Source organism: Sus scrofa, chromosome 10, assembly GCF_000003025.6.
Source record: "Sus scrofa isolate TJ Tabasco breed Duroc chromosome 10, Sscrofa11.1, whole genome shotgun sequence".
Taxonomy (NCBI): Eukaryota; Metazoa; Chordata; class Mammalia; order Artiodactyla; family Suidae; genus Sus; species Sus scrofa.
This window is the reverse complement of record NC_010452.4, coordinates 29,412,188-29,423,429: the sequence shown is the minus strand read 5'-3', so window position 1 is coordinate 29,423,429 and position 11,242 is coordinate 29,412,188. Positions and strand designations below refer to the sequence as shown.

Below are 11,242 nucleotides of genomic sequence, written 5' to 3'. Positions count from 1 at the left end.
ATCCCAAGTTGCTGTGGCTGTAGCTCCAATTTGACCCCTAACCTGGGAACTTCCATATGTCATGGGTGTGGCCCTAAAGAGACAAAAGACCAAAAAAAGTAGAGTTAGACTTTGGAGACACATTAATAATTTTTGCACATGAATAATAACAACAATAATAATAAAAACAGCCCCTCATGCAGATCTAAGGTATATGCTCAGTAAAAGATGCATAGATGACCTTTATTAAGAGGCCACAGGTACTAGGATGATACCTGTAATCCTGCAGTTCCCTCGATAAATCTCAAGCTTGCCATATATGTATATTTGTTGCCTCTACTGGGCTCTGAGGGCCCTTGAGCAAGGATAATTTGTCTTACAGCATTTAGCAAAGTGCTTTGGATATAGCACATACTCAATGTCAATTTGCTGAGTTTAATTTAATTTAACAATATCAGCTTCAAAAGATTTGCAGGGCATGGGAAGAAACAAAGCTCACCAACTTTAGTAATTATACACGTTACATTTATTTGCAAGACAAATTATGTTTATAAACATGCAAATAATTGTAGGAATGCTTATTAATATAAAACTATAGGAAAAATACAGTGTTACTTTCTTTAAATCTGATTTCATTTTTACCTTTCATTGCTCTCCCCTGTGGCCTAAAATTGACATGTTTTTCCTATTTGATGGGAGCGTTCTTATTCTTTTGAAACCCACAGTTTCCCCCCTGGCTTTCTGCAGGGCTTACTCTCCCCAGCTTTCAGGTCTCAGCTGGGTTCACGCCGATGTCTTCTGGGCAGAGACTGAGCCAAGGACTTAGGAAGGGATTCCTGGCAGCATGAATGAGGGAGTGGAGAAGAATGAGATAGGGAAGGAGGAAAATCCAATAAAGGACCCACTTATTGGTTAGGCACGGTTATGGGCAACCCGGGCTCCCTCCCCCTAAGAGCCCTGTGGTGCACCATATAGAATGTGCTTCGGAATTCTTCTCCGAAGGGTTGGAGCCTGGGGCCTTTATCCACCAACTTCTACTTCTGTATTGGTTAAGGGCTGCTTCTGGTGCATACTTGTGGTTTGTCCTGTACCTGGCAGAGCAAACTCCCAAAGAAATTGTGCCAAGAAAGCCTGGAGGCAGAATTAGAGGTGGGAGGAGTTCCCACAGTGGCTCCGAGGTAACAAACCTGACTAGCATCCATGAAGATGCAGGTTCGATTCTTGGCCTCACTCAGTGGGTTAGGGATCTGGCATTGCCGTGAGCTGCAGCTCCAGTGTGACCTCTAGCCCGGAAACTTCCATATGTTGCAGGTGCGGCCCTAAAAAGAAAAAAAAAAGAATTAGAGGTGGAATGTTGTCCACATATGGGGGGACTGAGCCCCTACAGGTGCAATAAAATCAGATATGGGTTAATCCAGAAAGAGGCATTGCTTAAAAAAAAAAAAGCAAAAAGCAATTTTGATTTTTTTTATATTGATCGGCTTTAATTTATTTACCAGGATATATCATTGTTTATCTTTATCCGTGAATATCTAATGTCTTGGGGGTTTCTTTTTAAAAATTTTTTTATTAAAGTGTAGTTGATTTACAGTGTGTCAATTTCTACTATACAGCAGTGACCCAGCCATGTATATATATATATATACACACACACACATATATTCTTTTTCTCATATTATCTTCCATCATGTTCTATCATGAGAGATTGGACATAGTTCCCTGTGCTATAAAACAGGACTACATTGCTGTTTTAGGGGCTTCTTTCTTCTGGAAACAGTACTGCAGTTTTCCTCTAGGAAAAGCACTTCTCTACTGACAGCATTGGGCTTCAAAATTAGAGTCCACTCCAGGTTCCAATAATGGTTCCGAAGCAGGGCGCCTGCTTGGTCCCGCCTGCGGCTCTATCTCTTGCCTCATTGGCATTTGGATGCAAAGACTCAGGAACTCCCCCCTTCTCCACCCTCCAACTTTTTATCCCATCTCCACCTTGTGGAACCAACCACTCAGCTATCCTCAGCCTCAGGAATGAGCTAACACCATATTTGAGCCTAATTCTTTATTGCCAACCAACCATGAGCTCCCAGATTCATCAGAACTATTCCATGGAGGTGGAAGCCTCAGTTAACCACCTGGTCAACCCGCATCTCAGGCCCCCTGCACTTATCTATCTCAGCTTCTATTTTGACCTCCACAACACTGTGGCTCTAGGGGGCCGTGGGCCACTTTTTCAGTGAATTGGTGGGGAAGAGCAAGGGCCCTGAGCAGCTCTTGAAAACGCAAACCCAGCCGCTACAGCGCCGCCCTCCTCCAGGACTGCAGGAGCCATCCCAAGGTGAGTAGGGTAAAACTCAGGGTGCGATGGAAGCCCCTGTGCTCAGAGAGAAAAAAACCTGAACCAGGCCCTTTTGGATCTGAATGCCCTGGGTTCTGCCGGCAGAGACCCCCCCATCTCTGTGACTTCCTGGACAGCCTCCTGCTAGATGAGCCGGTGAAACTCATCAAGAAGATAGGCGACCACGTGACTAGCCTCCACCAGCAGGCTGCGCGGGTATCTCTTCAAAAGGCTCACCCTTCGGCATGACTAGGAGGCTCTGGAGCCCAGAAGCTTTTGAGCCGCTCCTCTGGTGTCAGGGCTTCTGCCTGAGGCTCTTCTCTGCAGCTGCTAAGCACCTTTTTAACCACCTGAAGCCCTCTCCCTCCCAAACCATAGACCAGATGGAAACAACAAAGCTTTTTGCATTTAGTAGTAATAATAGTAATACGTATTAAATATAAAAGAAAATAAAATAGGCTAGATATCTCCAGCTGAGCCAATACAGCATCTCATTCCCAATCTGCCAATGAGAAGCAACAGAATTATATTCTAGGACTCTCAGTTGTAGCACATTTGCTTCACCAAGGGAAAACCTCGTTTAAGGACTGAGCCCACACATGGAAAGCAGAACCAAGAGCATAAGAGAAATAGGGTTTGGTGGACATTGCTTGAGATCCTAGATAAAACTTCGTAGGAGGAGTTCCTGTCATGGCTCAGTGGTTAATGAATCCGACTATGAACCATGAGGTTGCGGGTTTGATCCCTGGCCTTGCTCAGTGGGTTATGGATCTGGCGTTGCCGTGAGCTGTGGTGTAGGTTGCAGATGTGGCTCGGATCTGGCATTGCTGTGGCTGTGGCTGTGGCTGTGGCATAGGCCGGCGGCTACAGCTCTGATTAGACCCCTAGCCTGGGAACCTCCATATACCACGGGTACAGCCCTGGAAAAGACCATAAAAAAAAAAAAAAAAAAAAAATCTTCATAGGAAGCAAGCCTGACTTCTAGATTTTTTTTTTTTTAATGAGTCAATAAATTCCCCTTTTGGCGTGAATCAGGTTGGGCTCAGCTTTTCCATCATTTGTGACTCAAAGGATCTTGCTCTATCGTCTTCCTCCCCCAGTAGACTGTCCCAGGAGGGCAGAGAGAATAGCTGTCTCAGTCACCATTGTAAAAGCTGATTTTGGCACATAGTAATTGCTCAATAATTATTCGTTGACTTAATTTATTTGGCTCCAACTTTGAGTAAGTGGTGTAAATCAAACTACCAAAAAAGAAAAAAAAAGTCTAGTGTCAAAAATACTACATCATTAAGGTGAGCTATGTTGGTCCTGGTCCTGGAAAGAAATTAGATTCAGCTGTTTTAACTGAGCTTTTAATGAAGGGGCTATTTAAAGAGTTCCTTCATGAAAAGGCCAAGCAAGAGAAGCTGGGGCATCTAGAGCTTGCCATGGCGGGAATCCACTACCCATGCCTGGGCCTGAAGGGACAAGGGGAGGAAATAAGGTCATCAGAGCTTAAGGAGAGCAGAGCTGGAGACCAGGGGCTGTCATGCAAGAGCTAGAGCCTCAGAAGGGTGCTGCCAGTGCCAAAACCCCAGTGCCCCAGGAGGGAAGAAATGATGGGGTTAATCCTGGCAAAAACCTAACCAGAATTCAGTTTGTGGAGCAGCGTGGGTGGCACTGTCCCTGGAGGTAGCCTCCAAGAGCATGGAGAAAGGTAAGAGAATGGATCTTGTGCAGTTGAATGGAATGGAGAGCAACTAGCACAAATAAAATTCTCATGAGGGAGTAAAGAAAATAGACCACAGAAAAGAGGAAGTCAAATATGACAGAAGTCTTCAAACCAAGCGTCAGTGCTGCTGCACTTCCTTCTTAGGTTTTTAATTCTCCTCCTCCCCCCCCCCCAGTTGAGGCTTACTATTGCCCTCATCTTCCTAATATTTTCTTTAAGTATGAGGTTGTTTTTTTTTTTTTTACTGAAGTGTAATTGACCTACAATATCATATTAGTTTCAGATGTACATCATAATGATTTGATATTTTTATACATTTTTGAAATGGTCACAACGTCTAGTTACCATGTCACCATACAAAGTTATTCTAGTATTATTGATTATATTGCCTGTGCTGTATATTAGCCAAGAAGTAGTGAAAAAAAGAAGTTGCAAGATCTACTTTTGTTCTCCTACAAAAACACAAAGGGGGAGATGTCGCGAGACGTGTTTCTACAATATTTTCTTAGCCTCTTTGCATCTATTTTCTATGTTGAAAACTCCGTTTTGTCCTGCTTTACTTGACCCCATATTCCTGCTTGAAAAACAGTCTTAAGCTTAAGAACAAAGACCTAAAGGTATAAGTTATTCATAGGGTCAGCTGAATGAAGACATAATGCGTTGGTCTAGGCATGCAGGACCTGTGCAGATAGGCACACCCTTTGCACAGCATGATATGTCCTCTAAAGAACAAGAGGAAGAGGAGCCTCATGGCCCCAAGGGGTTTTTGAGGGGTCCTTAGCAGGATGTGCATTAGCAAGGAGAACCAAGGTGCAAACCTAGGCACACAGGCTTGCTGCAGATGGTGATTCTCTAGATGCTATGCATAGATAGCTGATGCCAAGCTTCCTCAATGCTAATTGATTGTTAAATGCCTAAAGATCAGAATAAAAGCTTAACCAGCCACCAGCTATGTGACTTTTAAAATAACAATAAAAGAACTATATCCTGCACCTATAGCCCCTTCTCACTTGGTGTCATCCTAAAGAGCACAATAAAAGCAGTGTGGTTTCTTGAGGCAGTGCTCTTGGTCCCTGAGACCTTGAGTACCCCGGTTCCCACCTTTAATTAAGATAAATGTCTCTGTGTCTTTTTTTTGTTTTTGTTTTTGTCTTTTTGCTATTTCTTGGGCCGCTCCCGCGGCATATGGAGGTTCCCAGGCTAGGGGTCAGAGCTGAAGCCACCGGCCTACACCAGAGCCACAGCAACGCGGGATCCAAGCCGCGTCTGCAACCCACACCACAGCTCACAGCAATGCCCGATCCTTAACACACTGAGCAAGGGCAGGGATCGAACCTGCAACCTCATGGTTCCTAGTCGGATTCGTTAACCACTGCGCCACAACAGGAACTCCTCTGTGTCTTGTTTTATGTTAACATTTTCCCTTAAGTTTCACAGCACCCGTTCTTCGGCCCTCAAGTGCTGAGCTGGTCTTGGCATATTACATCCTTGCGACTTAAATTTTAATAACTGGAAGTTTGTACCTCTTAATCCTTTTCTCCTATTTCACCTGCCCACCAACACTCCTACCCTTTGGCAGCCACCAGCTTGTTCTCTGTATCTATGAATCTGTTTCTGTTTGATTTGTCTTTTTTTTAGATTCCACATATATGTGAAATTATATTGTAATTATCTTTGACTTATTTCACTTAGTGCAATACTCTCTAGGTCAATCCATGTTGTTGCAGATGGCAAGATTTCATTCTTCTTATGGCTAAATAATATTCCATTGTGTGTGTGTGTGTGTGTGTGTGTGTTACATCTTCTTTATCCATTTATCTATCAACAGACATTTAGGTTTCCATATCATGGCTATGGTAGATAATGCTGCAAAGGATATGCGTAGGGTTGCATGTATTTTTTGTCAGTATTTTTATTATCTTCAAATAAATACCCACACGTGGAAATGCTGGTTCATATGGTAGTTCTATTTTTTAATTTTTTGAAAAAGACTTCATACTATTTTTCATAGTGGCTGCATCAATTTACAGTCTCACAAACAGTACACACAACAAGTTCCCTTTCCTCCACATCCTTGCCAAAACTTGCTATTTTTTATCTTTTTGATAATAGCCATTCTGGCAGTTGTGAGGTGATATCCCATTGTGGTTTTAATTTGCATTTCCCTGCTAATTAGTGATGTTGTGCATCTTTTCATGTGCCTGTTGGCAGATATCTTCTTTTGAAAAACGTCTATTCAGGTCCTCTGCCCATTTTTTAATCAGGTTATTTATTTTTGATATTAAATTATTTATAGTCTTGAAGTTTCCTGGTGGCCTAGCAATTAAAGAATCTGTCATTGTCACTGCAGTGGGTTGGGTCAGGAACTTCCACATGCTGAGGGCACAGCCAATAAATAAATAAATAAATAAAATTATATATAGTCATATATTTTAGATATAAAGCTCTTATTGAATATATGATTACATATATCTTCTCCCATTCAGTAGGCTGCTTTTTCATTGTTGTTGATGGTTTCCTTAGCTATGCAAAAGCTTTTTGGTTTGATGTGTTCTAATTTGTCTATTTTTTTGTTGCCCCTGCCAAAGGAGACAGATCAAAAGAAATATTGCTAAGCCTGGTGCCAAAGAGCTTACTGCCTATGTTTTCTTTTAGGAGTTTTATGGTTTCAGGTCTTACAGTCGTGTTTTTAATCCATTCTTAAATTTATAGTGTAAGATAGTGGTCCAGTTTCATTCTTTTGATGTGTTTGTCCAGTTTTCCCAATATCATTTACTGAAAAGATGTTCCATTGATCTGTGTCTGTTTTCATGCCAGTACCATACTGTTTTGATTACTCTAGCTTTGCAGAATATTTTGAAACCAGGGAGCATGATACCTCCAGCTTTGTTCTTTTTTCTCAAGATTGTTTTGGTTATTTGCGGGGGGTGTGGTTCCATAAAAATTTAAGATTCTTTGTTCTGAGTCTGTAGAAAAATGCCTCTGGTATTTTGATAGAGATTGCATTGACTCTATAGATTGTTTTGAGTAATGTAAACATTTTAACAATATTAATTCTTCAAATCCATTAGCACAATAAATGTTACCATTTCTTTGACTTTTTCATCAATGTCACATTTTCAGAGTATTTTTTACCTCCTTGATTAAATTCATTCCTAAGTATTTTATTCTTCCTGATGCATTTGTAAATGGGATTGTGTTCTTAACATATCTTTCCGATAGCTCATTATTTGTATGGAAATGCAACCAATTTCAGCGTATTAATTTTGTATCATGCAACCTTATTGAAATCATTTATTACTTCTAATAATTTTATGGTAGAATCTTTAGGGTTATATATATATTTTTTCATGTCATCCACAAACACTGACGTTTTTACTTCTTTTTAATTTGGGTGCCTTTATGGGGTTTTTTTGGTTTTGGTTTTGGTTTTTGCCTAATTGCTATGGCTAGGACTTCAAACACTATGTTGAATAAAAGTGATGATAATAGCATTTTTATCTTGTTTCTGATCTTTGAAGAAAAACTTTCAACTTTTTACTATTGACTATGCTGTTAGTTGTGGTTTTGTCATATATGGCTTTTATTATGAGAGGCACACTTTCTCTCTATTGAAAATTTTTATCATAAGTGGATGTTAAGTTTTGTCAATGCTTTTTCTGTATCTATTGAGATGATCATATGGTTTTTATTTTTCATTTGGTTAATGTTGTATATTATATTGATTGACTTGCTGATGTTGAACCATCCCTGCATCCTGGAATAAAAACAACTTAATCATGTTAATTATGGTCAATGATCCTTCTGGGTTTTTTTTGTTTTTTTTTTTTTTAATGGCTGTACTCATGGCACATGGAGGTTCCCAGCCTAGGGGTCTAATTGGAGCTATAGCTGCCGACCTACACCATGGCCACAGCCATACAGGATCCGAGCCACATCTGCAACCTACACCACAGCTCACGACAATGCCAGATCTTTAACCCACTGAGCAAGGCCAGGGATTGAACCTGCAACCTTATGGTTTCTAGTCAGATTCGTTTCTGCTGCAGCATGATGGGAACTCTCCCCCCGCCCCCCCCTTTTTTTTTTTTTTTTGAAGACAGCACCTGAGGCATGTGGAGATTCCTGGGTGAGGGGTCAAATTGGAGTTGCAGCTGCTGGCCTATGCCACAGCCACAGCAACATGGGATCTGAACAGCATCTGTGACCTATTCCACAGCTTGCAGCAATGCCAGATCCTTAACCCACTGAGTGAGGCGAGGGATTGAACCCACATCCTCATGGGTTCATGAATCTGCTGAGCCACAATGGGAACGCCTATGAGCCTTTGAATATATTACTGAATTTGGTTTAATAATATTTTGTTGAAGATTTTTGTGCCCATGTTAATCAGGGATCTTGGCCTGTAGTGTGTGTGTGTGTGTTGTCTTTGTCTGATTTGGTTTCAGAATATGGCTGGCCTCATAAAATGAATCTGGATGCATTTCTTCCTCTTCAATACTTCAGAATCTGAGGATACATATTAACTCATCTTTAAATGTTTGATAGAATTTACCTGATAAGCTGGCTCATCTTGCATTTTTGTTTTGTTATTCTGCAATTTTTGAATGGAATGTTCTATGTATATCTACTAAGGTATCTGATCTAATGTGTTGTTTAATGATGTTTCTTTGTTGACTTTCTGTCTGGATGATCTATCCAGTGGTGTAAATTGGATATTAAAGTCCCTAGTATAATTGTATTACTGTCAATTTCTTCATTTATGTCTCTTAATATCTGCTTTATATTTTTATGTGTTCCCATGTTGAGGACATGAATATTCATGAATATTATATCTTCTCGTTGAATTAACCCTTTTATCGTTATGTAATGGCTTTCTTTGTATTTTGTTATAGTTTTTTTTAAGGTCAATTTTATCTGATATAAGTATTGCTACCCAACTTTCTTTTGATTTCCGTTTTCATAGAATACCTTTTTCTGTCCCTTCACTTACAGCCTTGAAATTTTTGAATTTGAAATGAGTTCTAAGAGGCAACCTGTAGATGGGTCTTGTTATTTTTTTCTTATTCATTCAGCCACTCTGTCTTTGATTGCAGACTTTAGTCGTTTGCACATAAAGTAATTATTGATAGATATTACTGCCATTTTGTTAACTGTTTTCTGGTTGTTTTTCATAATTCTTCTCTGTTCTTTTTTCCTTCCTTTAGTCTCCTCCTTTGTGGTTTGATGATTTTTCTTTAGTGTTACATTTGGGTTCCTTTCTTTTCATTTTTTGTGTATCTAATAGATAGGTTTCTTGTTTGTGGCTACGATGAGGTTCATGTATGCAATCTTTATATAAAGCACTCTATTTTAAGTTGACACATTTTTAAATGTGGAAGGGAATTAAATGTAGTGCTTTTAGAATGCATTTGAACTTGAGCAACTACTAGCCTGGTAGTTTTTGGTAGTTTTCCTTTGTCTTGTATTATAAAATATTCTAGCCTCATCTTTTACTTCTCCTGTCCCAAACCTGGAAGCAGCCATTTCTCCAAGGAATCCAGGTGCTCTTTCCTACTCAGCTGAAAATACCTAAAAACAATAACCAACTGGAAGCAAAGAGGATTGTGGCCTCAAAATAGCACTTTTCAGTAGATCACTGTTTCCAGGTCTTTTAAGTAATGATAAGAACTTATGCTAAATTGCAAGCATGGACATAACTCCCTCCCCTTCCTATGTGCAACATGTCGCTGACTTTGATACTCCTCCCATTGAGATGTGGCTCTGTTTCTCTAACTCTAGAATCTGGGCTTGCCCAAGATACTAGCCTTGGGTAATGGATAACAGCAGAGGTGACAAAAATGTAGACTTGAAAAGCATGTGTGCAATGGGAGCTTGATCAGGTACTGCTGGGAACAAGCCTGGATCTGCTTCCTTAAGGATAAAAGACCACATGGACAGAAGCACCCACCCCCCTGGCTGTCCCAGCTGAGACCCAGATATGCGAATTAGGATACCCTACGCAATCCCTCCCCAAACTAGCCTGCCCAAACCAGCAGAACCAGATGCCAGCTAACCAACAGAATCATAACCAATAAAAATGTTTGTTGTTTTAATCCCTTAAGCTTTAGAATGGTTTGTCAAGCAGGAAGAGCCAACTAATACAAAACTGTATATTTTAAAGCTAGTGTATATCATGTTTTCCCATTAATACTAAAATTGAATTTGACAGAGCTTTTACTTAAATTTTGCTCTTTCACTGAAACTTTTTTTTTTTTTCTTTTTGCCATTCTTTGGCCGTTCCCGCGGCACAAGGGAAGTTCCCAGGCTAGGGGTCTAATCGGAGCTGTAGCCACCGGCCTAAGCTAGAGCAACAGCAACGCGGGACCCGAGCTGCGTCTGCAACCTACACCACAGCTCACGGCAACGCCGGATCCTTAACCCACTGAGCAAGGGCAGGGATCGAACCTGCAACCTCATGGTTCCTAGTCGGATTTGTTAACCACTGAGCCACAATGGGAACTCCCTGAAACTTCTTCTACTCTAAAAATTTCTTTGCTTTAGACAAAGAGAACACGATTAGTTATTTGTTTTATCCCAAACCACATATCGAAAGGTCTCAGAACAATGGTACAGGCATCCCTCAGTATCCATGGGGAATTGGTTCTAGGAACCCCCAAGGATACCAAAAGCCACAGATGCTTCTGTCCCTTATATAAAATGGCATAGTAAAATGAATACAGTTGGTCCTCCATAGCTTCAAGTTTCGCATTTGCAGATTTAACTAATTGCCGTTGAATTCACGGATACAAAGCCTGTAGATACTGAGGGCCACTGTACTATTACTACCTCTGTCACAGGTTGGGTTTTCTGGAAGCAGATACTGAGATGGAGTTCAGGATACAACATGAGGAAGGAAGGGGGAGGAACCAGAACAGGGCAGAAGCCAGATCAATGTGATGTGACGTGATCAGGCCCCTCCAAACCTTGGCTAATCCATAGGAAATATGGGATAGATAACACCCATCACAGATGTCTCATGTGGGACTGAACTGGCCAGGCTTTCGTATTCCTGTTCTACTTGGTTACTACTTGTGGTCTGTGGCGGGGGCATGGGTGGTGGGGGAAGGTGGAGGGATGCACACCAGGCGAGGTAGCTCTGAATTTGAGATTAACCCTGAAGGAGTTGATAGCCTAAAACTCTAAACTGACCATACTCCCTTCCCTCAAGGGAGACCTGA

General features: G+C 41.0%; 1 pseudogene; it reads left to right on the top strand.

Moving 5' to 3' along the window:
* LOC100737966 lies at nucleotides 1,781-3,041 on the top strand (annotated as a pseudogene).